The sequence below is a fragment of the Microcebus murinus genome, chromosome 7 (assembly GCF_040939455.1).
Source record: "Microcebus murinus isolate Inina chromosome 7, M.murinus_Inina_mat1.0, whole genome shotgun sequence".
NCBI lineage: Eukaryota > Metazoa > Chordata > Mammalia > Primates > Cheirogaleidae > Microcebus > Microcebus murinus.
In genome coordinates, this window is record NC_134110.1 from 95,075,657 (window position 1) to 95,102,413 (window position 26,757).

Sequence of the window (26,757 nt, forward strand, 5' to 3'; positions counted from 1 at the left end):
TGCACACTGCACAGCTGTTGATGCTAGAACTTGCTTTTTGAGAAACTCCCTGAACCCAACTTGCTTTTTCATCTTTTATTTGAAGATGCATCCTCTTTTGCATAGATGGAGTGAACTCCAGGCCATTGGGTCATCTCCAGATAACACAACAAGAAAATGTCTTCCTGCAGATGGAATCAGCAAGTTCAAGTCTAAGGCAGGCTTCTCCCACGTGACCCTGTCCACCACCACCCACATCAAAAACTGTCTTCCTCGCTGTTGCTCTCAGTGTTGTTTGACTCGTCTGCACCACTCAAGACATGATGTCTGTGTCATCCGGACACTCTCCAGGGCTCAGCAGCCCGTGGGTGTAAACAAGGTCACTTTTGCTATTATACCTTAACCCGAATTTCCTATCCTTGTTCCACTGCTCACAAAGACCTCCAGCACCCCAACGTCCCACACACCCCATGGTATATCTAAAGGTCCCCAGAGATGTCCCCATGTGCTCAAGGGCCAAATTGTCAGACCAGTCACCAGGAATACCTGCCTCGCTCCTCTGTCACTCTGCTTCTCACATGAGCCCTGTAGCTAATAACCATGGTGAAGTCTACTGCCTGTGTCCCAAAGCTTCTAATGCTCCGGGTGCCAGAGCAGGACAGCAGTCAGTGCAGGAGGCAGGGAATCTTCCCCATTGGCTCCGCTGTCTGCCTCTGGCATCCAAAACTTCCCGCTTGTGTTTAGAGCTTCCCAAAGACTCCCACGGAAACAGCTTCTTCAGTTATCATTTATTTGAAGGTTGGCATGATTGTTTTCATTTTACACGTTTAAAAGCAGACACTCACAGAGATAAGCTTCCTCCCACCGTCATCTCCTGGTGGCACAAGGACGCAAACCCTCCCAAGCTGGCTGGTCCTGTTGCTCCTCCAGTCTGTGGTTCATTCAAGTTCTAACTTTCTTCCACCTCTCAAACTTTTCAGATTTCTCTCTTACCAATCTCCACCCTGTATCTTTTAGAAAAGTGAGGAAGCACACATCTTATTTCCAATCTCTTCCATAGGTAGTTTTGACCCACAAGGCTTTAATTGGCTAATTAGTTCAAAAGCTTAAGGAAAAAGGTAATCTCTCTGCCTATTTGAATTATTCAAAAGCTTTAAAAATGTAGAAAGTTTCACAATTATTAGATCAACATAGCAGAGTTCTGGTATAAAATCTTATAAATACTGAAAAAGAGAGAAAAATGATAGGCCCATTCTCATAGACAGAAGAAATGGATGAAATTCTACATCAAATGTCAGCAAATTTAATCAAGCATACATTAATGAAACTAATACATGATGATCAAGTACGTTTTATTCTAGAAGTTCACTTAGACGAAAAAAATACAAACCTGTGTGTGTGTGTGTGTGTGTGTGTGTGTGTGTGTGTGTATGTAGCACAGAAAACATCACACTGGAATAATAACAGTGATTACAATAGATAATGGGGTTGTAGATTATGTTTATTTCTTTCTTTTACTTCTCTGTAAAAGTCATTTGAAATATAATAAGATCGTATTCATAATAGCAAACAAAAAGATAAAATACTTAAGTGATAATCGACAAGTAATCTATAGTACTGATTTGAAGAAATTTCACTGAGTTTTTTTACTGGTAAAATTAAATGTGAATTCTCTTCAAAATAATCTATGAATTTAGTACAACTTCAATCAAAATTTTAATGAAGTGTTTTAAAACCTATAAAAGTGATTTTTTAAATTTTTTAATACAATGAATCTATAACAGCCAGTAGTTTTTAAAAAAAGAAGGATAATGAGGGAAAACTTGTTCTGCCATATACTAAAACATGCTTCAAAACCACAGTAATTTAAATAGTGTACTAATAATAGTGAACTAGGCAGAAAGATTTATGGAATAGAAGACCAGAAATAGGCCCACATAGACACAAAAATATAGATGTAGCATTCAAATTAATTTAGAAATAATGGATAAATATAGATGGAATTAGTTGTTAACTAAAATAGATTCCAATTGAATTAAAGTTTTATTGTAAAAGATTAAATCACAAATTGATGCTGATTTCAGTTCCTTTTTTACTCTCAATTTTTTCCATGCCAAATCTGAAGGATAACATCATATTCACCATTTCTGTCTATTAATATATCAAAAATATCTACCCAGAAAGTAACAAGAAAACCACTGAACCATCACCCTTCTCTTGGGAAAATCAGTGTCTTATGGAGGAAGAAGATCATCTTGTTTTGTTAGTGAACTGTCATTACAAGGAGAATTTTAATAATATGATAAAACATTATGATTTCATGTTTGCAAGTTTTCTAGTCTTTTGCACAATAAAAGCTACAATAGCAGCAATATCTGAATCCACTCGTTTAAGCATTACTCTGTTTCTTCAAGAAAAAGTCCTATTTATGGTGCAGCCACTATAGAAATCAGTATGGAAGTTCCTCAAGAAATTAAACACTGAATTACCATATACGATCCAGCAATCCCATTTTTGGTATATATTAAAAAGAATGGAAAGTGGGTTCTTGAAGAGCTGTTTGCCCTCCATGTTCATAGCAACATTATCCACAACAGCCAAGAGAGAGAAGCAGTCCTAGCATCTATCTGCAGATGAATGGATAAACAAAATGTGGTATATACATACAGTGGAATATTATTCAGCCTCAAAAAGAAAGGAAATTCTGACAATGTGGATAAACCTTGAGAATATTATGGGAAGTTACACAAGCCAGACACGGAAAGACAAATACTGTGTGATTTCACTTGTGTGAGGGACTCAGAGTAGTCAAATTCCTAGAGACAGAAAGTTGAATGACGGTCCCCAGAGTTTGGGGGGAAGTAGGTAATGCAGAGGTGTTGTTTAGTGGGTTCAATGTGTTATTTTACAAAAATGAAAAAGTTCTAGAGATCAGCTGCACAACATTGTACACAACATACTTATCACTGCTGAAGTGTATACTTAGAAATGGTTAAGATGGTAAATTTCATGTCGTGTGGTCTTTACCACAATTAAAATGTTTTTAAATTAAAAATTGTTCTTTTCAAAATCTCACTCTTTTTTTTTAGATCCAGGCAATTTTTTAATCATAGGAAGGGGGGGGAAATCCACATTCAATAATAAGGGTTCCAGTCTAAGACAGAGCCTGAGGTGGGGATCCCATGAAATGATTGAGGAAGCAGTACGGGAAGGCAAGGGAGGAAAGCAGGAAAGAAGCTGGTCTCGGCGAGCTTCTAGCCACAGGCTGGGCCCTCAGGGCTGCTCCCCAGCTGCGCACTGAGTCAGTCCCCTTCCTTGAGCAAAGGGGGCAGACATTTTGTTCCCTGCCCGTCAGTCAGAGCCACAGGCTGCCCTCATTGGTGGTGACGGTGGTGGTAGGCGGGATTAATTTCCCAAGTGAAGCAGCTCTGGTTCCACCAAGGCCCCGGGAGAAAGGGGCAGCCGTGCCATTAGCAGCGACACTCAGGGCAGCTGGGTGTTGGAGCGAAGAGGGTGAGGTAGGGCTATCACCTTAGTCTGTTAGTCTGTTGCTTATAACAGAATACCTAAAACCAGGTCATTTATAAGAAATGAAATTTATTTCTTACAGTTCTGAAGTCCGAGGTCGAGGGGTCAAGTCTAGTGAGAGCCTTCTTGCTGGCGGGGACTCTGTGCAGTGTCTTCAGAGGTGGCACAGGGCATCACCTGGAGAGGAGGCTGAGCGTGGTCACGTGCTATCTCAAGTCTCGCTTCCTCATCTTATAAAGCCACCAGTTCCCCTCCCACGATAACCCATTAATCCATTAACCCTTCAGTTGATTAATCCATGAATGGGTTCATACATTCACGAAGGCAGAGCCCTCCTGACCCAATCACCTCTTCAAGACCCCACCTCTCAATGCTGCCACGTTGCGGATTAAGTTTCAACATGAGTTTTGGAGGAGACATTCAAACCATTGCAGCTAGTGTTGCCTTTTGAACTAAATTTGAAATTCAGATGAACAATGATTAATTTTTTAGAATAAACGTGCCTCATGCAATATTTATACTAAAGTATTTCCATTTATATAAATATATAATGTTTATATTTTATTACATATCCTATAGTCTAGTCTGTTTTAGGTTATGTATTATAACTAAAAATCATTTGTTCTTCATCTGAAATTTCAACTTAACTGGGCATCCTATACTATTAGGTGCTAAATTTGGTGACTCTGGGTGGGGCCTCAACACCATCCACTCCAGTGGTTCACAAGAGGTAGGCTCTGTTATGGAAAGTACTTCATTTAGAATTTAGAACAACTCTTTAAGAGCAGGTTTTTCCTTATACTACAAATAAGGCATATGGAAGGTCGCACAGAAATAACTGGAAGAACCAAAATGCAGACCCCAAATATGACCCCTGACCCCAACCAGAATGCACAGCAGCCCTCCACCCCTCCAGCCACTCTGAATGGGACCCCCCCCCCCACCTGGTTCCTCTCCCTGTCATACCAGATCCTCAGCCAGGACTTAGTCATGAGTGAGAAACTCCGAGTAGAAAATTATTAAACTTAAGTGAATCCCAAAAGAGACAGGAAAAACTCCTCCTCGCTCCTTTCCCTCCATCAAGCATCTGGCCAATGGAATGCTCTCTGCACTTCCAGGGAGGGCTGTTGGACTGCTTAAGGCCACGTGGCCCAGAGCCAATAGAGATGAGCAATCTGAAACACAAGGGCTAAACTAGGATTACCCTCAGGCCCTGACTCTGTGTGGCTCCCTGTCTCACTAAAGAAAAAAGAGGCTTCTAAAATGCTAAGCCCAGATTTGGGGCCAAGCTTTGTAATAACAAATAGATGGGGACATATCTGAGTGAATAGGTTGCAACCAGAAGAAACAATAAAGTCAAGATAAAATACCAACCCTTGGATTAGGATTCATATTTAGTCTGGTTGGGTCTTAAAAGATGTCGTGGAAATTCTAATAGTCTTACTTAGGCTTATACATGTAAGTATTAGATAATAATATATGTCCTGCCTTCCGAATGCTGTTAGGGATGCACATATCATCTGAGAGTGTATATATACATAGAGAGAGAAAGACCAATACAGAGGTTGGAATAGATTGAAACAGAAATCTATGGAGCCATTTAGAGCATTTGGATACCAGAATTACTAAATCAACTAAGTAGTCAACAATAATGAACAACGAAGAAAAGTGCCCATCAAATGTTACTCATTTCATCATGAAAGAGAAATTTAGCTGTTACAAGTATATTTGCAACTAATATTGCAGAATTTTGTTACACTGAATATAGGACACATGAGGGCAGGAACTTTTTTCTATGTTGTCCCTCGATGAATCCCAAGTGACTGGAATAACACCTGGTATAGGGTAAACACACAATAAATATTTGTTGAATGAATTAAATTTCAGGTTATGAATAACCAGAGAACATGAAAACATGCCAGCTAAGGATTTCATCTAATCAAAAGGAAAAGCTCATAACTTGAACTCTGAAAACTGCAAAAAATGGGAAAAATATTTCCAAAGCAGCTCAAGTAACCTCTCAGTTCAATTCGGCAAAGTTTCTCTGCTTGACAGTGCTGTGTTAAGCACTGGGGAGATACAGATGAAAAAGCAGCAAACTCACCTTCACAGAAAACTATCTTCCATCTCCAGTTTCATCCTTGCTATGGTCTGAATGTTTGCATCCTCCCAAAATTTCTATTTTGAAACCTAAACCCCAAGGTGATGGGGTTAAGAGGTGGGGCCTTTGGACAGTGATTAAGTCACAAGAGCTTCACTGTCTTAAATGGGATTAGTGCCTTCATAAAAGAGGCTTAAGGGAACTTCTTCACCTTTCCCACCATGCCAGTGCACAGCTAGAAGATGCCATCTATGAGGGACAGTCCCTTATCAGACACCAAATATGTGATACCTTGATCTTGGACTTCCCAGCCTCCAGAACTGTGAGCAATAAATTTCTGTTGTTTATAAATCACCTGATGTAAGGTATTTTGTTATAGCAACTCGAGTCAACTAAGACAATCCTCACAGACTGGGAACATAATTAAATTCAGTGTGGCAGTGAAAAGAAAGGTTTCTGACATGAATTCTGTCTGGTCTTTAGGCATTAAATTTCTCCCTCTCTCTAATTTGTAAACCAGTCCTTACAGTTTCAAATTGCCTTCCTAGATTGTATCAGGTCTGCTTTCTCAGTCAGAGTAATGGGAACATTGAATTAATGGAAGTGCCTAAAATCCATCAGGACAATTTATGGGGGAAGCAAGAGGGTGGCGGTTCACCTGCGTCCATCCACCCAGCCCTCTAACAACTATCTCTGAAACTTGGGACCATCATGGCCTGAGCTCTCCTGTCAGGTGAACGATCACATGAATCATGTAGTTGTGTGTTCACCATTTCCTCATTCGTCTATCCATTCATTCATTCAAACTAGCACTGAGCACCTGGCCCTCTGCTTCCCTCTAGGCATCCAGAGAGGATAAGCCTGTCTTTAGGCATCCAGGGAAGATAAGCCCGGTCTTTTCTTCTCATTGTAATGGTAAGTACCTCACAGCAGAGCTGGGCTGATTGTTAACTGTAAACTTCACAGTACCTGGGAGTTTACCCAGTAAAATTTCCATAGCCCTCTCTCCTCTGAGTGCAGGAGAACAAAGTCCAGGTGTCTCCCTGGGTCTCAGTGCAGCTGGTCCAAGCCACATACCTGCACCTGGGCTGTTTGTCAACCTGCCCAGGGCTCAGATGCCCTGCACCACTCACTGTCTGCACAGAGGTGCCAGCAACTCCTTCTGTGCTGCACCGTGCAGGCCTGGGCTCGGTGCTCATTTTCTTAATCTCTAACCCTCCTACTCCTTACTGCCTGCCTCCCCAGCGCCCAGCTTGTGGGTGAGAACCTCTTCCAAGCTTGTTTTTCTGTCTCTGCTTCCAAAACATGCTTTAGCCATCACTCTGAGTTCTTTTTAAATATCAAGCTTTCTTTTTTTTTTTTATTTCGGCATATTATGGGGGTACAGATTTTAAGGTTTCAATAAATGCCCATTTCCCCCTCTCCCCCCACAAGTCTGAGTCTCCATCATGACCATCCCCTAGATGGTGCACATCTCACTCATTATGTAAGTATATACCCGCCCCCCTCCCCCCTCCCACCTGCCCAATACCCTATTACTGTAGTACCTATGTGACCACTTAGGTGCTGTTCAGTTAATACCAATTTGCTGGTGAGTATATGTGGTGCTTGTTTTTCCATTCTTGGGAAACTTCACTTAATAGTATGGGTTCCAGCTCTAACCAGGAAAATATAAGATGTGCTATGTCACCATTATTTCTTAGAGCTGAATAGTACTCCATGGTATACATATACCACATTTTATTAATCCATTCTTGGATTGATGGACACTTGGGCTGTTTCTACAGCCTTGCAATTATGAATTGTGCTGCTATAAACATTCGAGTGCAGGTGTCTTTTTTGTAGAGTGTCATTGGATCTTTTGGGTAGATGCCCAGCAATGGGATTGCTGGATCAAATGGTAGAATCACTTGTATCGCTTTAAGATATCTCCATATTGCTTTCCACAGAGGTTGAACTAGTTTACAGTCCCACCAGCAGTGTAGGAGTGTTCCTCTCTCTCTGCATCCACGCCAGCATTTATTGTTTGGAGATTTTTTGATAAAGGCCATTCTCACTGGGGTTAAGTGATATCTCATTGTGGTTTTGATTTGCATTTCCCTGATGATTAGAGATGTTGAGCAATTTTTCATATGTTTGTTGGCCATTCTTCTGTCTTCTTTAGAAAAGTTTCTGTTCAAGTCCTTTGCCCACTTTTTAATGGGGTTATTTGATAAACAGGACCCACACCTTTCACCTCTCACAAAAATCAACTCACGCTGGATAACAGACTTAAACCTAAGGTATGAAACTATTAGAACTCTAGAGGAAATAGTTGGAAACACTCTCCTAGACATTGGCCTGGGCAAAGAGTTTATGAAGAAGTCCCCAAAGGCAATCACAGCAGCAACAAAAATAAATAAATGGGACGTGATCAAACTACAAAGCTTCTGCACAGCCAAAGAAATAGTCATGAAAGTAAACAGACAACCTACAGAATGGGAGAAAATTTTTGCATCCTATGCATCCGATAAGGGACTGATAACTAGAATATACTTAGAACTCAGGAAAATCAGGAAATATCAAGCTTTCTTTCCTGTGCTCCATCTCCTCAACTTTTTTGGAAACCTTCTATTTGGCTCTTAAGATCAACAGTCAGCCACCGACCAAGAGTTGATGTTTGTTGTGTATTGTTTTGTTTCTCGTTTGCTTGTATTTTAGAGAGTTCCATTCTGGCCTTCTCCTACCACTTCTCAATTCTGGCACTGGCTTCATGTTTTCAAATATAGTTCTATGAAACAAACCTTACCCAAGAAACTCCTCTGGGGAACTTGTAAAGGAGGGATTGGAGGAGGAAGGCGTGGCAGAATCTGCCCGCACTCTAGTGGGGCAGACAGGCAGATAACGACTGCGTGATGTGTGAAATACTGTAGTATACAGGAATCCAGATGGTGCAGCAAAGGAAGGGGAAGGACCACCCACTCACATGAGATCCCTGGGAGTAAACAGAGATTCTCAGGGTGAGTGCAAGTCGCAGGAAGAGCTGAAACTGGAAAGGTTGCGTTCAGTGGGGCCTACGGGCCAAGCTGAGCTGTGATGGATCACAGTCCGTGACAACAGGTTTGTACCTTATCCTTTAGCTGCTGATTCCTAAGTGGTTGGAGTATGAAGATCCCTTTTTGAAGTATGAAAAAAAAAATGTTCAGGGACCTCCTACATGAAAATGGTTGTACTTTTAATATCTTATGACTAAGAAAATACGTATTAAAAAGAGAAAATGATACATGCCTTAAAATTAATTTATTTAATCACAACATCTCCAAGCATTCATGAGGCCCTATTCCCAGCACAGGTGCCACCTGATGAGTTGAAGGCCCTGACATGCCTGCCACGCACTGCCTGCCCTTGGCCCGCCCTCCATTTCCAGCGCCTACGATGCCCAGTCCCTGAGAGCCGGGAACCATTAATGGTCCCTCATTGGAATTTTAAGTAAGGCTGGGATAGATAAATTTTCTGTTTTAAGAAATTCTCTGTGGTAGATATAAAATATGGGGTCAGAGAAATCAGTTAGGAAGCTATTTAATCCCAGTGATAGAAGCTATATGCAAAATAGTGTTTGTGTGTATATGTATCTGTGTGTGTGTAAGCCATGCACATTCCTTTCATTATTTTTTCTTCCTATAAACACTGATAAAAGCTACTTTAAGAAAGTCTGTATTTTTAAAAATCTCTATTATAATTAGTCTTTTAAAATAAAAGAGATGAAAGCCAGGTGTGTGAGTCATGTGTCTGAGTCCTACCTACACAGGAGGCCGAGGCAGGAGGATCACCTGAGCCCAGCAGTTGGAGTCCACCCTGGGCAACATAGTGAGACCCCCATCTCTAAAAAAGTAAATAAATAAGTAAAAGAGATTTTAAAATTCTGATCCCATCCTTGATTTTCCTTCAAAAACCCCACATACTTTTGTTTTGGAAAAAGAGTATGTTATATAGGATAAGCCAAGTTTCCAAATGATGTTGTGAGTGTGTTTATGATTCTTAAAGATTACTAGAACTAATTAAACATTAAGCCATAACAATATGTGTCCTTTGTAACTTGGGTGAGTTTTTCTCCTACTTTATCAAAATCACATCTGTTAGAATTAAGGACTATGTGAAATTCTCTTGGATTTCCCATCACTCTGGCCACTGCAAGAGAGACATACATGCTTTCTGTGTATCTTTGAACCACATCAATTTAAATCTGTTGGAACAACTATTTAGCTCTTTTTTCATTTCAAGAGCTTTGAAGTTGGCCAAACGATGCATCCAGCCTAACTTCCTGTTTGGATGGACCAGGTTTCTTCCTTCTGCTGCCTGTAGTTCAGGTTTTCATTATCTATAATAATAAGTTTTTAGAAAAGTATTTTTGGTAGGATTTTGTAAAGATAACTTTGCTCTTCAAAGAACAATGAGCTAAATTTACTTACTTCATGCCTGCTGAAATCCAAATGTCCAGTAGATTGTTGATCGCTTTCTGAATACAGGAAATATGCAAAGTGACAAACAGATAAAAGTATCAGACTTTATGATATATCTTGGTTATCTATTGTATCATGACCCTGACACCAAAAAGGCAAAAGACTTTGTAGTTCAGATTTTGTTAAGCTTCCAGATGAGGGAGGATATAATAGGATCTATTCTCTACTCATAAATCCCCACCCATCCAGGCAAGAATAGACCCCTAATGTTTGCATTCTTGTAAGCAGGCCCTTGCCTAAAGTTCACCCCTTCCTGAAATTCAGCTCAACTGTTTAGCACATGTCTACCCTGCAGTAATGAATTGGCACAAGCCTAATTCTCATGATGATTAATGGAGCTCCTCAGATGCAGCCTATTATTTCATCCAAAGTTAAAACAGTGATTCATCATTAATCACTAAAAGAAATGGGCTTGGTGATTCATAATTCTAAGCCAGCCCATTTCCTTAAGGGTCCTGCTTGCCCTTTGTTATTCCAGAAGTGGCGCAGTTCAGTCTTGTGCTGCCTGCATTCTGACATGCACATTTCTGATTAATTTTCTTTAAAAAGTCACATAACCCAAGGATATTTACTTATAACCCCAAAACCTCTGAAGAACCATTCTTCTTTCAGATAAAATATTAGTATATTTTTCTAGATCCAACTGCCCTCAGCTTATCCAATTTAAAATATGCACTCTCACCCAGAAACTGAACAACTTAATCACAAATCAATAATCCTCATGGCTACCTTTGGTCCTCAGCAAAGAATAACATTTGGAGCAGGGCTATGTAGATTAAAATTTACTCCCCTTGGGTACCTTTTCACTCTTATCCCTCATTTGCACCCAGATCTTTACCAGTGGCCAAGGAAGCTCAGCAACACAAACAGCGCTTCACTCTCCCAGTTCTGGCTCCATGGCACTGCAGGCCCACTGACAAAGAGCAGCATCACTATTTTCTACATGAGACCTTACGTTACATCATTTGCCATTTTCTCTAAAGCTGACATCCTGCATAAGTAATCTGATACTCCTCTATTTCACATAAAGGAAATTATTACCACCTTTGCCTGCCTTTCCTGGTGGTGGGAGGCCATGCATAAAAACTAGCAGCTTCACTTCTGTCACTACTGCCTTCCTAGTAGTGACCTCAGGAAGCTCACCTTCATCTCTAGAGCCACCTCTTTGTTTTCTCTATACTTTTCCTTCTCTTCCTCCTCCTCTGACTAATCTGTCCTCTTTCTCTTCCTCCTCTCACTTCTTTTTCTTTTAACTCTAACTTTTCCTTTTTCCCATTTTCCTAAGTTTTTGCCCCCTATGGGTTTGGCAGTAGATCCCAGAATGATAGTTCAGCCCAGTGATGGCATTTAGGAGTAAAAAGCTTGAAAGGGGCATGAAGTTTGTCACTGTAGTCCATGATATTTTTCAAGAAGTGATAAATTTTAGGCAGGGCAATTAGGCAAGAATATAAGAACATAAGATGAAAGGCATCCAGATTGAAAAAGAGGAAGTAAAACTATCTCTATGTATAGATGACATGACCTGGTACCTAAAAATCCCTATGGAATCCACTTGAATAAACTATTAGAACTAACAAATGAGTTCAACAGGTTGCAAGATACAAGATAAATATACAAAAATCAAAAATCAATTATATTTCTATATCATAGCAATGAACAAACCAAAAGTAAAATTAAGAATACAATTCCATTTATAATTGCATCAACAAGAATAAAATACTTAGAATTAAATTTAGCAACATAGGTATGAAACTTATACTCGGAAAGTATAAAATATTGTTGATTTTATATTTTATATAAAATATGTATATTTTGTATTTGTTGATACTATAAAATATTGTTGATTAAATTAAAGGAAAACTAAATGAATAGAAAGGCATCCCATGTTCATGGATTGGAAAACTTAAGACTACGATTAGTATGGCAATACTCCTCAAATTGATCTACCGATTTAATACAATCCCTATCAAAATCGCAGTTTACTTCTTTGCAGAAATTGACAAGCTAATTAAATAATTCATATGAAAAGTCAAGGGACACAAAATAGTCAAAACAGTCTTGAAAAAGAGGAACCAAGTTGAAAGATTCACACTTCCTAATTTCAAAACTTATTACAAAGCCACAGTAATCAAAACAATGTGGTACTGGCATAAAGACAGACAGACATATTGATCAATGCAATAGTTTGGTGATCTTAAAATAAGTCCTCAAATTTATAATAATTGATTTTTGACAACAGCATCAGGATAATAAAATGAGAAAAATAGTCTTTCAATAAATGGTGCTAGAATAACTAATTATCTACATGGGAAAAAAGTTAATTTGGGCCTCTGTCTCACAGCATATAAAAAGTTAACTCAAAATAGATCAAAAATCTAAATGTGGAGCTTAAAAAGCATATAAAACTTCTAGAAGAAAACTAAAGAGTAAATTATTATAACCTTAGAATAGCTAATCGTTTCTTAAAATGAGACCACAAGCAAGCAAGAAAAGAAAACGAAACAAAAAAGAAAAGAAAAAGAAAAATATATAAACTGGACATCATCAAAATTAAAACTTTTGAGTTTCAAAGGACACCATGTAGTAAGTAAAAAGACAACTCTCAGAATTGGATAAAACTTTTGGAAATGATAAGGAATCTGTACCAAGAATATATATAAAATACTATCACAGCTCAATAAAAAAGAGACAACCTAGTTTTCTAAAAAGGGCAAGAGATCTGAATAGACATTTTTCCAGAGAAGATACACAAATGACCAATACATACATAAAAAGATAATCGACATCATTATTCATCAAGGAAATGCAAATTAAAACTACAATGTGATACCACTTTACACCCACTAAGATAGCTGGAATCAAAAAAATGTTAGTGAGGATATGGACAAATTAGAACCCTCATACTCTACTAATAGGAATGTAAATGAAGCACCCACTTTGGAAAACGTCTTGCAGTTCCTCAAATGTTTAAACATATATTTAAACATAAGGTCATGTTATCATATCACCCAGCACTTGCACTTCTTAGATATATACCAAGGAGAAATAAAACACATGCACACAAAAACACTTGTACACAAATGTTCATAGCAGCATTATTCATAATATCCAAAAAATAAAAATAACCCACATGTCTATCAACAGATAAATGGATAAATAAAATATAGTATATTGATACAATGGACTATTCAACAATAAAAAGAAATGAAGTACTAGTCCATGCTACAACATGGATCAACCTTGATCATGTTAAGTGAAAGCAGCTAGTCAAAAAGACCATCTGTCTATATACAGTATCCAGAATAGGCAAATCCACAGAGTTAGAAAATAAATTAGTGGTTCCCTAGGGCTGGGAACTGGGGTGACGGGTGAGAACAGTATATGGGAGATTGGGGAGTGATGGCTAAGGAGAATGAGGTTCCCTTTCAAGGTGATAAAAATGTTCTAAAATTGATTATGGTGACAAATGCACAAATCTGTGAATATCTAAAAGGCATTGATTATACACTTAAGTAGGTGAATTGTATATTATGTGAGTTACATCTCAATTAAGCTGATTTTAGAAAAAAAGAAAAAGGAAACAATAAAAAAAGCCATGCACCTTCAAAGCTTTTGCGGAGAAAAATGACAAAGAAACTTAAAAGAGTAAGGAAAAATATTAGGACAGTATTTGAAGTTCTAGTGTAATTTCTAGTGCTGGGATTTACTCACTACTTTAGACCAGTCACTTGCTTTTTTGTATTACTTTTGTCTGTTCTAAAATAGTGATTAACAGCTCAAAAGGCCCATGCCTCATAAGCATTGAGAATCACGATCCTGGTCATTGGTAGCCATCGTCACTGTCATTATGCAAGTTGTCCTGTCTACAGAAAATATTCAGAAGTCCACATTTCCATTTAAATTCTGTTATTCTAAAGAAACATTTCAGAAAGGGCCCTTTACTCAGGTATGAAATAAATTCATCTTCAATCATCCATGCACATGCAGTGGGATTCAACAGGATTAACACCTTTGGAGAGTGAAAAGAGGTGAAGATGGTGTCTCCCATGTTTCATAAGTGTTCCTAATTCTAGCATTCTAACTTATCACTCTCTGTTCTTTGGATTTCTATTATTTTTATTGTCTGGTTCTGAAGTGGCAGTAACTATACATCATATTATATTGCTATTTGATTTTTTTAAAAATATATTCTGCAGATTACAATTCGCCTGAGGACTAGAACCATTTCTGGTATGCCTTTGCATCCCCAGTAGCCCAGAATAGTAGCTCGCACATGTTGGGAATTCAGTAATGCCTGCTGCTGCTGCTGCTGCTGCTGCTGCTGCTGCTGCTGCTGCTGCTGCTGCTTCTGCTGTAAATTATGTCAATCCTAATAAACTTCCAGCACACAGATAACCCTTGAAAGTTTAGTCCCAGTGACCTCCTCAATAACCTCTTTCTAATCTATCAGACCCACCCTCTATGTGGTCTTCAAGAGATATTTTTGAAAAGATTTCTCTGAGTCAGTTAAGCACATTTGCCCTGACTACATTTTTTTAAATATCTCGACCATTGCTCATCACTATATATTAGACAGTAATTGTTTGCTTCCGTGTTTATTTTTGCTCTCTCATTGCAAACTCCTGAAAAATTAGTATTATATGTTACCCACCTTACAATTACTTGTACCCAGTCAATGACTGGCATATAATAAATGCTCAAAAAAATGCGTGTTGAATAAACAAGTGAATGATAAATAAAGACAAAAGCCCAAGAAGAGCCATGACTTCCCATTGAATTTGTTGCTCTGCCTTTGACCCTGGGTCCCAGGCTTTTGGTGGCTCTGAGAACATTAACTCGCCTTTTCCATGCCCACCCAGATCACAGTGTGGCCCCCTCTAACTCCACTAAAGCCACAGTGAAGTCCATGTGAAACTAGCCTGCATTCAAGTGAAACCAAGGAGAAAAGGTTGTTTGTCAAACTTAAAAGACAGATGTTAGCACTTCTCAGTTTCAAACTGAATCCTAACCCTTGTGAAGTTCAAGTTTCATTTCTGCTTGGCCAAATGGAATTTCCTGATTCTACGTAAGAAAAGTTTAAGGGTCCAAATTAGATGATGTTGAGGATTCTGAGGGTTCTAACCAGATTTTATTTTAGTGATTAATATGCACCTCTCTTTTCCCTTAAAGAGTATAATTTCTACATTTCAAGAAAAAAAAATATCTTTGTTTTTGGCAAAATGTTCAGTGTGTTGCACCATGCTGATATTCAAAAGACAGGTAGAGACAATTCCCAAGACCCAAATGTTACTAGGTTTCATTCACAGGAAGGGGGAAGGTTCAGAGAGGCAGACTGGGGGTGGAATATGAGCAGCCTCTGTTCTCTACCCAACTCTGACTCATGCAACTTTAAGGAAGCTGCTAAAATCCTCTGTGCCTCTATGAACCTGTCTGGAAAATGGGTTAATCATCTTGCCTCCAATCTGCCTCCCAGGGGTGTTGCAAGGATTAATGAGTTAATAATGCTTGAAGAGCACTTTGAGCTTTGGATGAAAGTGATACGTGAGAACAAAGTGTGATGGTTATTATGCATAATTAAAAAGCTCTAGCAGAAATGTTGGTCTGAGTTAACCCCCAATGCCATAACTAGAACTCAGATATATCATAGAACCAGTATTCAAATATATATCATTTTCCCTGGCAGGGAATTTTAGCCTGATAACATAATTACAATAAAGTAGCTTGTTTCATGAGCAGAGCCCTCATAATCATTGTAGGTACACTTACAGTTCCATTATTATTACCCTGAGAAGATGGTTATTGCCTCCACCCCAGGCTTATGTAAGCCATGAGGGTGATTCTCACCTACCACACTGTGAGCTCTTTTAAAATAGACTTTTTGGAAGAATTTTTAGGGACATCAACAAGATCTGCCACCCCAAAACCATTCTCACACATGATCATGGATTCTTGAAGTACCTTTAATAGAAGACAAACCCTTTTCAAATTATAAAGACTTAAAATCCGGGTGGTGAAACAGAGTACCGTACATAAATGATAGCAGATCCCACCCTCCACCCAGCACAGGTTTAATAGAGAGGAGAGCACAAATGACCTTGAATTCTACAGTAGAGATGGGGTTCTCCAAAGGAGAAGGGGCCAGATGCCAAAAGGAGAGACTCAAACCCCAACCACAGACACAGCCTCCTTCACAACTTCACATACACAGTAGTCTGCAAAATAGAGAACTCTCTCTTCTTCCACCAGAAAACAGCCTGAGCTCACACAACCCTGCAGAAACCGACAAGCAACACATACTAGAGACTCTCAGGAGTGCAATAGCGATCTGTGCTGTCTTGGCTAGTTTCTGAGAGCAAAAAAGGCACAGCACCATGAGAGCTTATCAGATATAATCACACTCACCACACTTCTTCCAAATGACCATATACACTGTGTTTTTAATAGCAACCTCAGAGCACTTCAACTGCCTAACGTGCTCTTTTTGCTGGTCAAGTTGATGTCTGAGGTGGGGAGAACAGAACGCAGGTTCGCAGAAATCTGCAGAGTCCACGCAAGTCTGCCACGGACCCCGGAAAACAGCAGTACGGTGCTGGGGTGCTGGTGGAGAGGGCCAGCAATGAACTGTCACATCCAGAGAGGGGGTGGCCATGTGGTTAGGAGGCCGGGATCGCATGCATGAGGCGAGGCAAAGGGAGCAGGAGCTCTTCCGCCTGAAAAGCAAGACCCTGGCAGCTACGATGACCGCCATCGTCGTAAGTGTGAAGCGCTGGGAGATAGGGAATGCATTTTCTCTGCATCATTCCAAAAGGCAGATCCAGGCTCCTTGCTTGGACACCCTTAATCCAATAAAAGGGCACACCACACACAGGAGGACAGCTGCCGTCCGCTCCCTAAAATCCAGGAGAAACTATTGAGCGTGATTTAAGTTGCGTTAAGTGACATTTTAGGGTGAGAAGCATTACTGACTCACGTTCTGATATAAGAGGGGACAAAAAAACTAAGGAAAAGTGTGACAAGTTTGCATGACCAGTTCAGAGACAGCGTCACTAGTGAATCAGTCTGTCACGGATCCTCTTTCAATATTTATATCCCGTTTGCTATACATGGGGCTTAGAGAATCTAGAGATTCATTTATAAAGAATAATTTTTTCCCTACAGAATATGGGTTTTTTTTTTCTTTTTGTATTCTAAAACAAAATCAAGACATTCAAACTAACACAGATCCTGATCATTTGAGTCCTGTGGAGAAGGGGTAGGAAAGAAAAGCAGTAACCTGTGAGACGGCAGGCACAAGTCGTTGGCTGTGCGCCTCCGCACTGTGTCCTGCAGGTGGCAGCATTTATTTATCGCTGTCGCAACCACCGTCAATGGCGTCTGGAGGGCGACCCGGTGCAGTGAGTTTGAGTTGGGCTGCTTCAATTTTCAGAACATCGAGCATAATCAATTAAAATCTTAATATCATTAGGTAAGTGCCTTTGCTGGGGGAAAAAAAAAATACGTGGAATTCAGTTCCGCCTAGCGAAAGGGGAAGCGGCCTATTGATCATACTCAAGGTCATAGCCAATCAGACTCGGCAGCGTGATCACATTTCCATCACACACTGAACCCTTTATTTTTGCTCTGTTGAAATCCACATGAATGCAATAAAAACTGTTGTTTACTATTTTTTTTAATTATTATTCCTAGTTAGTATTTAGAAAGAAACTGATGAAGTAGCTAAGGCTACCCAGTGAAAATTCAGAAAAGCTGTGAATTGTGTCTACAAACCAAAAGCAGGAAACTGGACTGATGTTGCTTTTTATAAACTAGGAAAAAGATATCTGAGTAATGCAATAAATTTCTTAAGGTGTTAAAAATAAAGCGCCAGGTGTGCCTTGAAACACCAAACATTCCAATCCCTATGCGTGGGGTCTCTGAGAATGTGCTGATGTGAAGCCCCACCATCGGCCAGAGAACAGAGCGACAGAGCCACCAATTGCCATTAGGTTCAGTCTTTTGGGAAACTCAGAATACACAGTTGTGTAAGACCCTCCAGGGCAAGCATTTCCAACCAGCAGGTCGCCTGGCTTAGCCTGGGGTGGCCAAGGAGGGCTGCCCACACCCCTCCCCATTCCAGGGACATGCTGTGAGCTCTCAGTCCTCACCCCTGTCCCAAGGTCTCCATCAGTTGGGAGAATAAGAAATGCCCCACTTCTTTGACAAGCTGCCGACCCCTGCTCTGGGGGCAGAAAGCCCCACTCCCACTTGTTGGGGGATTTCCAAACCTTATTGTTTGTCTGATTTCCTGAAACCTTCCTTCTGCCCCTAAAAGCCAAAAGCCGTTTTGCATAAGTTGTTTTTTTCTTCTTTAATTAAAGAAAAATCGATTAACTTTTGTTTTGAAAATTTCACGGCTCACCTAGAAATCACTGCAGAGACCAGGGTAGTGCAGTCAGTTCCCGGAGTGACTCCCTTCCTAATTTGATGGTAAATGTTATAAATATGAAAGGAGATAGAGACATACCCCGTATTTAAAAACATGTCCTTTCAAAATATTAACTCATGCCTAAATATATTACTGGAAACACAATATAGAATAATTACCAGGTTTACATTGAAAATGTGGCTTTTTTTTAAAGTCCAGTTTTCCATGTGCATAGCCCTGGAAAAGTTACTGTGTTGGTCTGATAAAGCTGCCATAACGAAGTACAATGGACTAGGTGCCTTAAACAACAGAAATTTATTTTGTCACAGTTTTAGAGGCTAGAAGTCCAAATGAAGGTATCAGCAGGGTTGGTTTCTCTGAGGCCTCTCTCTTCTGCTGGTAGATGGTCACCTTCTCCCCGTGCCCTCAGGAGGTCTCCCCTCCCTCTGTGTGCATGTGTCCTAATGTCCTGTTTATAAGGACACCAGTCAGATTGCATTAGGTTCCACCCATATGACCTCATTTTATCACTATTACCTCTTTAAAAACCCTGTCTCCAAATGCAGTCCATTCTGAGGTACTAGGGGTTAGGGCTTCAACGTGTGGATTTGGTGGAGGCACACAATTCAGCCCATAGCAGTTGCCCAACCTCTTGACGCTGTCGACTCATGTATAAAAAGGAAAAGGTAACATTGCATTAACAGTCTCATTGTTTTTCTGAGGATAAACGGATGCAATGTCATAAAGCACGTAGCACTGTATAGAGAGCTTAGGGAATAGTAGCTGTGGTCTTTGTCATCACCGACAAGGTAACATTAAGAGGACAATACACGTGTGCACACCCAGCATCAACGTTCTGCATCCCTGAGTCAGAGCCACAGTGCTGGGAGGGACGGGCGAGGGAAAGAAGAGACACAAAAACACGATTTCCACACTCCCCTCTCCTGCTTCTGGTGCACTGATATCTCAGAGCAGAGACTGCCGGGGCCACAGGAGGTTTCAGCAGAAGAGAGTCCATTCACTGGGCTAATTCTGAGGACTCAAACCAAATTTGAGCCCAGAATAGAGGCAAAAAAAGAGGGATGCATTTTCCTCCCCTCGAACAAATGCCCGGCTGTGCGCGGTTGAGCCTGAGGCTTCTGTTCCTGCCGGGGAGCCGGTAGTGAAGCCGAGAACAGGCAGCGGGGAAACCCCACGGCTCCCAGGCACATTGTCTGGGATGAAGTTTTAAATTCAGACCTCTCCTAGCAGAGACAAAGGCTGGCCTGTCTGTCCCCGCTTCTCCAGGGAAAACAGCACGGCCATTAACCCAGTCACCCTAGTCGTTGTGACACCTGATGCTGGCACTGCAGCTAGCTGCTGAAACAGCACTGCTAAGGTGGCCCGAGAGCCCAACCGCAGCGGCACAGAAATGCAGTGATTTCTTGCTGGGGGGAAGGGCCGGGAAAAAGCAGCCAAGCATGTGTGTTCCAGAAAGAAAAGTAAACGAAGCTCAGCTTAGTGCCTCACTATTTTCTCCTTTGCCAAGCCTTCTCACTAGTCCTTGCTTTTAATTTACGACATGCAGTACTAAAGGGACTGTCTATAGATTTAGCATTGACATTTCCTTCATGCCGTAATCCTCTGATTCCCATTTGCTGTAAATTTCTGCAGGATGACAGAAAATGACTTCTTTTCAATTAGTGAGCACATTATAATGAGCTATCTTTCCCCAATATTTAGGGAAGACTTGAATGAGCCACACAGTTTTGGGATCCCCAAACTCACCTCGTTTGGCCTGTGTCTGATAGGAATGCTACAGCTATAGAAGCTGGATTACAAATTGTCACACTATCCTTTGTTATGAAAAGTGCTCATGGAGAATAGCTCTAATCACATGATTTTTTCCCACACAGACAACTCAGACTAAATCAAAGTATAGGGGAAAGATTTTTGTGTGGCTCAATATGCTAATTTCAATAGGGTCTGTTTTATTGGTATGTTTTCTGTTTTATTACTATGCTTCATAAAGTTGTATGTAGTTCTCCTTTATACAGTAAGGTATAAACAGAAGAAAAAATATATCCCTGGCACCCAAGTGGTTTCTGAGATTCCACATGAAGAAAGGAACTGAAAAGAGAGAGTCAGACATTTTAGAACTAGAGATTTGCCTGGTGAACCCTTCCCATTGTGCAGAGAGGAACTAACGTATTTCTGTCTTACCTTACACACCCACACTGCCTGGGGTGTGTCTTATCTGTGGTCTTATCTTCTCCCACACTCATAAATTCTGCTGTAGCCCTGTCCCCACTGTGTCACTTTGGCTTCCAGTCTCTGCAGTACCACTTAGGAAGCAGAATAATGGCCTCCCAAAGGTGTTCAAGTCCTAATCCCTAAAAACTGTGAATATGTTATGACACATGACAAAGGAGAATTAAGGGTGCAGATGGAATTAAGACTGCCTATCAGACAACCTCAAAATGTTAGGTAGATAGTGGGAGATTCTGGGTTTTCTAGGCACGAAAGTGGGTGTTGTGTGTTGTTGCCTTGGTGCACCTGCCCCACTTGGGAAGAAGGACAAGGGTGGGCCCCAGGCCCACCTTGCTCCTGCTCCACCCTAGTCCTCCCCAGAGTGACTGCCATACCTGGGGGAGGAGGGAACACCCTACGAATTGGCCAATCATAACTTAACACGCCAGCTGCAAAAGAATGCAGAGGACTCTTTAGCCCACAGGCCAAGCAGCATAGGTACCAAACAGTCTGGAAATTGACCTAGAACAACCTGCATGCATAGTTAAGACTCAGGTCATGCAACTCCCAACTGTCCAATCTAAATGGTTCTATGGTAGGGTCTGAGCCACAGGGAGGCCCCAATCTGGCACTATAAAACAAGCCACAAACCATAACCAAACTCTCTTTTCCTGCTGCCACAAGGGGTCCTGTCGTCATCTGTGGAGTACGTATCTTGCTCTGTAAACCTGTGTCTTGCTCTTGCCCTGTAATCCTATCTTGCTCCCTCTCAATAAATTTCACCTCATGCTTGCCTTACTTTGGTGTGCCTGGTCATTCTTCGGCCACGAGTGCACCAAGAACTGGGAACACAGAACAAGACTAAACCTGACAAAAATAGGGAAATTATTCTCAATTATTCAGATAATCGCAAGTGTCCTTAAATGTGAAAAAGGAAGCAGAAGAGTCAGTTTCAGGGTGATGTGAGGTGAACAGGACTTAACCGGTGATTGCTGGCCTTGAAGACAGAGAAGGGGCCATGAGCCAAGGCAGCCTCTCAAGGTTGGAAAAGGAGAGAAAACAGATTTTCTGCTAGACCCTCCAAAAAGGAAGAAAACCTTGCAGACACCTTGACTTTAGCCCAGGGAGACCCATGTTGAACTTCTGACCTCCAAAACTATATGACAAAAAAAAATTGTTGTTTTAAGTCATAAGTTTATGGTAATATGTGACAGTAGCAGTAGAAACTAAGACATCACCTATTCCTATACAAGTCTGGTTTCCTGACAGCACTGTGCTTCATACAGGTACCATAAATGCAAACTGGTAATTAATTAAAAAGCTTAAATGCTAAGGGAAAAAAAGCTAGCTCATAAATTAGTTGCCTCTATAATATACTACAATGTCTAAATATAATTTTCAAATGGAAACCATTAACAATTCTTTTCCAATTAAAGAATCCGCATCCCTATATTAAATGTAAATGGGTTAAATGCTGTATGCTTGACATCTCTGATCAATCAAACAAAAGAAGAAAGTAAATGTGAGGTTGAAGACCACAATTTAAAGAATTTCTGAACTCCCTAAAATCGGAAGCTCACACATTTTACTGATGTCTTGCCAGATTTCTCCAAACTTGTTCTAAATAATCAGCGCCCCCAATAATCAGACACACCTCACATGTTTTAACCATGGCATCTTTCCCTATCAAGATTTCATAAGAACATTAATAATGTAATCTTCCTGCCAAAATGTCAAAGGTCATTTTATATGGCATTGTTAGTTTCTTTCCTAAAAGGCCTTATGTCTTCTAGAGAGAGGTGTTTTTTAGTGAAGTTAGTTTAGATCTTTAGTAAAAGCTGAAGTATTGTATTCCAGATATCTGCTAAATTAGAGAACATTTGTTCTCTTAAAGGTCTTTAAGTAACTCAGGTTCTTCTTTGTAGTTTGTATAAAGACATTATTTTGTTTCAGAAAAGTAAAATTCACCAGTTATAATAAAATAGTCCACCTAGGGGAAAAAATCTACTCCCTCATTCATTTTCATGAGTGTTCTAGCTACTGCACTTGAGTGTATAAGAACGTTGCAGGACCCGGGGCCAATGGGAAGTAGAATTAGTTTCCTATTGCTGCTATAACAAACCCCACAAGCTTGGTGGCTTAACTCAGTGCAAATGTGTTGTCTTATAGTTCTAGAGATCCAAAGAGCAAAATGAGTCTTCTAGGGCTAAAATCAAGGTGTCACAGGACTGGCTATTTCTGAAGGCTCCGGGGGAGAATCTGCTTTTGTCTCTTTCACCTTCTAGCAGCTGCTCGCATTCCTTGTATCCTGGCCACATCACTTCAGTCTGAGTCGTGTGACCTTCTCCTCTATCTCTGCCTCCTCCTACTTCCTTTTATAGGGGCTACTGTGATTACATCAGGCCCACCTGGATAATCCAGGACAATCTGCCTATGCCAAAGTCCTTAACTTAATCACATCTGCAAAGTCCCTTTACCTTATAAGGTAATAGTCATAGATTCCAGGGATTAGGATGTGAACATATTTGGAGGGTCATTATACAGCCTGCCACAGTATACCCTCTGCCTCTTAAAGATTCACACCCATCCCACAAGCAAAATACATTCTTCCTCCATTCCAAGGTCCCTAAAAATGTTAACCCATTAATGCTTCAAGTCCAAAATCTCATTTTCCTCATCAGCTAAAAAGTCCCAATTCTTATCATCTAAATCAGGTATGGGCGAATCTCTGCACATATACATCCTGGGAGACAACCCTTCTCTCTCTATCTGTGAACCTGCGAAATTGGAAAACAAGTTATATGCTCCAAACAGCAATGGTGGGATAAACATAGGATAACAGTTGTGGACATTGCTTTCCAAAATGAGTTAAAACGAAAGGAAAAAAGGAGTCTGTGGTCCCAACCACTTTCCAAATGCAGCCGGGCAAACTCCATTACATTTCAGGGCCTGGGAATGATTTTCTGTAGCCCTTGGACTACAGCTCCACACTCAGAGTTACCTGTTGCTTAACAAGTAGCACTGTGTTTGCAGCTGAGTCATTTTATCAGTATCTTTCCTGCCTGTAGAATTTTGGATGTCCAACCGCATTCTTTCATTCTGTCCTCACTCGGTCATTTTCAATGCAAGCAGGCAGTGTTTCTGCTGGTATAATATTCTCAAGAACCATGTGGGCCATTATTCAGCATAGCACAGATAGCATTACACGGAAGGGATAATTAATAAAGGGAAGTCAGTGTGACTTCTAAAGGATGGACTTGACTGTGTTATAAAGCACTACGTACACAGAACACAATAATTGAAAGTTCTTAAAAGTGTGTTTAAGGCATGTCAGTTCTTTAAATCTCAAGTTACGCACTAGAACATATTATCTGAAAGACCTTTCAACTGTGATATATCTCCTAACAAGAAAAAGTCAAAATGAGTGCTAAAAAATAAAATACTGTGCTGCCCAGAGGATGCTGATGACAACTTGAGAATAATCAAAAAAACAAGGCAGGTGCTTAAATAACAGCAGGAGGTATTAGAGAGAACTTCGTCATAGGAAAACAAACTAGTATCAGGATGGCAAATGACATCCTAGAAACTGCTTCCCGGGAGATTCTTTTTTTTTTTTTAATTTTTTTATTGTGTTTTTATTTCAGCATATTACAGGGGTACAAATATCTAGGTTACATATATTGCCTTTGCCCAACCTGAGTCATAGCTTCAAGCGTGTCCATCCCTCAGATGGTGAGGTGCGCATCGCACCCCTTAGGTGTGAATCTATCCATCCCTCCTCTCCCTTCCCATCTGGGAGAGTCTTAATAACCTGTTTTGAAACTAATGACACCAAAGACTTTCCTTCCTGAGTTAGAGTCCCCATTGCTGGCAAGTCGAACACCAAAGAAGCAACAATCAAACCATCCTCTCATTTCCCATCTACTCACTCAGCGACAGGAATAAAATAAACCAGGTAGTGACTCCCAATGTGTGGTCAGCAGGGTACCACATAGAGCTGCAATGGCGGTAAAAGCAGAATAGCCACATCGCGGGGCCACATATGTCCCTGAGCCTGCAGTGCCAGTTTTGGCTAACCCCAAAATCAGGTTGACTTTGTCCCATAAGAATTGGTCACACATTTTGGTAAACCGTTTCCTTGGTGGAATGTAAATTACAAACAGATAGAGTGACCCATCTATCCTGCCTTTCCATCTGATTTCTGCAATTTTAATTCGATTAAATTATAGAAATGGATTAATTTATGACAATTAAAAACAGCTCATTAGCAATGACAAAAGTGCAAGTTAGAACCACAGTGAGGTATCATATTAAACTCACTAGATTAACAAGTATTTTAAAAGTCTGACCATACCAAAGGCTGCTTGGAATGTGTCACAATGGGAATTCTTGAGATGGGATGTGAGGCTCCAAATTTGATTCAACTACTTTGGAAAAGGATTCGGTAGAAATTAGAGTGATACCATAAACCCAGCAATCTCACTTCTGGGAATATATCCTAAGTAAACCCTTGTATATAAGCCCTTTGAAGCATGTTTTAAAGAGTGTTGTATGTAACATAAAAATGCTAATAATCCAAGTATCTGTTAATAGTAAAATCAATAATTATATTGCTGTATATTCACACGATGGAGCAATGTACAGCAGTGGATACAAACAAATTATAGCTGCATGCTTCAGTGTGGATGCATCTTAGTCATTTAATATTGAGTGAAATATGCAAGCCATAGAAAGATATATACATATAGTTAGATACCATTTAATAAATTCAAGTCAAGCAAAACAAAACACATTACAGAATACTAGCATATGTAATAGAATTGTAAAAAAAAATTACAATGAAAATAAACCAAATATCAGGATGTTGATCGACTTGGGGCAGGAAGAAAGTTGGGATGGGGGAAGGCCACAGGGAACTTTAAGGGTTTTGGAATTTTCTATTTCTTCAGCCAAATGGTGGGTCCATGGGGCTCATTAAATAATTTACATGTATAGTACATATTTTTTAGTGTAACTAGGACTCAAGATAAAATTGAGATATTCTGGAGCTGCCCAGTTGGTGAACTCACCCATGTGCTGGGAGGGTAGTACACCCAGAGAGGGCATGGAAGGCCTGCGGCTCCCCAACACCCTGCCTTGTCCTGCAAGTCTCTTCCATTTAGCCGTTCCTGAGCCTTTATAATACATTAGTAAACATAAAAAAGAAAAATTAAAAATTTCTCCCAGCGTCCTTTCAAGATCAGTTCATAGAGGATCCCTCCCACCCCCAGATTAAAATGCCAACAAGCCCCAGAGCTTTGCTGGCCACTCCTACATAATAGAAATTTCCACAGTCACTTTGTGTGTCTTCAGTCTCCATTCAGCCCTGAGATCTGCCCTTCCACGTACCCAGCGAGGCACGTCATAGATCCCCACCTGAGGCCTGCTCCTCCTCTCTGCACCCCCCTCCACCACTAGCCCTTGCAGCTCCCGCCAATTCTCTTCCTGAGTTGAGTCAGAGCATGAGGAAGGCGAAGAGAAGGGGAAACGGAATGATCTCTCTTGATGGGAAAGAGCGGAAGCTGGGTTTGGGCTCTGTGGTCACGGCAAATTCTAGAACTGACTCTCTCGTGGATCCTTTTCAGAGTCCTTTGAGAACCTACCAGTGACACTTGGGTGCTAGGCCACATATTTTGCTCTGACGTTTCTCCCTGGGTTCCCAGCAGTCCACTGCAGGAGGATTCTGTTGGTGCCCACATCTGTTCAGCAGGAACCACGCATGTCCCTGTGGCCCCAACCCTCTCCCCTCTGTTTGGCCCCAGAGCAGCTCACTGGCCCCGCTGGGGCCGTCTCTGGGCTGCAGGGTGACGGTCAGGCTGTATGTGCCGGAAGGCTCCTCACCCCGAGCTTCAGGGCTGACACCTTCTGCCTCTCCTTCTTGGTGAGGGGTTGGATGAAGAAATCACTGAATAGCTTTCACCAAGGAAATCAAGTTTAAAACTTCCCACAAATCCCTACTCTCCCTTTTGTATGCATTT

At 40.7% G+C, this 26,757-nt stretch overlaps 1 long non-coding RNA gene across 1 annotated transcript; it reads right to left on the reverse strand.

Moving 5' to 3' along the window:
* Positions 1–723: 723 nt before the first annotated feature.
* On the reverse strand, positions 724–26,550 carry LOC105856785 (uncharacterized). Its single transcript, XR_012920224.1, has 3 exons — positions 25,810–26,550; positions 10,057–10,103; positions 724–989 (listed from the first exon to the last, which is right to left on the reverse strand). It is a non-coding gene; the product is annotated as an uncharacterized LOC105856785 (long non-coding RNA).
* Between the last annotated feature and the right edge of the window lie 207 nt (positions 26,551–26,757).